Raw genomic sequence first — 2,427 nt, forward strand, 5'->3', positions numbered from 1 at the left:
GACATAGCATACGTATCGACAACTCGCTCGTGGACATCGCTACGTAGTTGCCAATGTGCACCACCCATGGACATGCGCTAGCTTACGGGCCGGAATAATGGTACCCAAAAACTCTTATGGGCCTGGCCGCTCTCAGGCTTCTCTCTGATATTATATTCACTTACTTAATATTTTACAGCGAACATCAAAATGCATATGCGTTTGCACTATTATTTATTTAATTATGACCCACCTGTATTAAGCTTTCTCAAAATGTAATCCTAGCACGTGTAGGCTGAGTAGTCAATGTTGTAAAGTTTAGCCGGTTAGCACCGAGGTGATGATGCAACCGTCGACGGAACCGCAGCAGCGAAGCGAAAGCGTATTAGTGGAAAACGAGCGCGACGAAGATGCGCACATAGCCGAGGTGCGAGCGCAGCTGGAGAATCTCTTAGGCCTGTTCTACAATGCAGTCGTAAGCTGTAAGTCGTAAGAAATTGACCAATCACAGACAAATTACAAAAGAATAATTGATTGTGAATGGTCAATTTCTTACGACTTACAGCTTACGACTGTATTGTAGAACAGGACTAAGGCCTGTAGGACTTAGTCCTGTTCTACAATACAGTCGTAAGTCGTAAGCTGTAAGTCGTAAGAAATTGACCAATCACAGACAAAGCACAGAAAAATACTCGATTGTGATTGGTCAATTTCTTACGACTTACAGCTTACGACTGTATTGTAGAAAAGGCCTTAAGGTTCAAATTCATGAGCGACAATTGTCGCTGCGACATTTGGTCACGTGACCAAAATCCCCCATTTTTCCTTCCAGCCGTTGTCGCTGCGATAGCGTAATAAAGGGTGCGGTCAAAGTCTCAGGGTGCGATCCCATGCACTGTTATTTTTGACGTAACGCGTACCGCGTAACCAATCAGAGACGTTCCGCGTTTTCTTTACGCTTGTGTCAAAAAGTCGCGTACAATTCGAACGTATTACGCACGTTTGCATCAGTATGTATGTGTGAGTGCAAACAGAGAGAGTTCGACATAATCAACATGGAGGTTAGTATTTATTTATAAAAACTAAAATATAAAACTTGTTAAGTTAGTAAAACATCAGATCAAGTAAAAAAATACAAAAATATAATATAATATTATGTGATCAATATATAACATAATTATTATTCTTTATAGCACATTCGATGTGGTTATTGTGGTTGGCTGATGGCAAGTCAATGTGAAAATATTTTAGACCACACATGTTTTAAAGGATATTGTGATAAAACAGATGCTGTACGCATTGACGAAAATAATACAGCTATTATTGGTAAAATTAATATATAATGCACGTATGTATATATATATATGTATGTATATATATATATGTAGTAGTAAAATACATATATCTATTATATGTGAAATTGTTGGAATAATTATTAACTTGAGTTTGATCGAACCGAATTATACTAAGTGCAGTAAAGTGCAAGTATGCAATTGGTAGCACTGTATTCGTTACAAAAGAAAAGCGTTGCTATAGATATTTTATGTTAGCTCTCTTGTCGTTTGTCTTCTTCTTGCGTAGTTTGGTTTTGGTGTTCGTTCCACCATGTTTGTTAACTAACGTTCTCTGTATTCTTTCGTTTAATAAACTGTTTAATTAAAACCAAACGTCTATCTCAGACTTTACTCAATAAAATATCAACAGGTTATGGGCCCAGAGTAGTCTGAGATGTAAAAATTAAAACTTAAAAGTTAGTAATAACAAAAGTACAAAAGTAATGCTGTGATCTAGAAGAAAAGTAAGTGTTGTGATCTAGAAGAAAATAAAAAAGCAACGAAATGAAAACAATGGGAACGAACGGTCAAGACGAAGTTACACAGATAGAAAAGCTAAAGGATGGCGAGAACTTCTCTATATGGAAATTTCAAATAACAATATTTTTCAAGTCGCTTGGATTAAACGAGATTGCAACAGGATTGTCGACATTGGAAGAATGTACCACGGAACAAGCCAGGGCTGATTGGTTCAAAAAGGATGCTCGTGCTCAGAAAATTATTATTTCAACGATTGAGAGGCAACCGCTGACACATATATTAATATGTAAGACTTCGTTTGAGATGTTTAAAAGAATTTGCGCAATGTACGAAAGAGATACGCAACAGCAGAAATGTATCCTGCTCCAAGAGTTTTTTAATTTTACATATCAGAAAGGTTCTGATATTGGAACACACGTGAGTAAACTTGAAGCATTAGCATATAGATTAAAAGCTCTTAAAACTGATATTGAAGACACAATGTTGATATCAAAGATACTTGCTATACTACCTGATAAATACAAGCATTTTATTTGTGCTTGGGATTCTACAGAACAGGACCAGAAAACACTTACTAATCTAACAACTAGATTATTATCTGAAGAAAATAGGTTAACAGCAACAGAAGGCAAAC

This window comes from Pseudomyrmex gracilis, unplaced genomic scaffold, assembly GCF_002006095.1.
Source record: "Pseudomyrmex gracilis isolate BER0280 unplaced genomic scaffold, ASM200609v1 scaffold_361, whole genome shotgun sequence".
NCBI classification, from domain to species: domain Eukaryota; kingdom Metazoa; phylum Arthropoda; class Insecta; order Hymenoptera; family Formicidae; genus Pseudomyrmex; species Pseudomyrmex gracilis.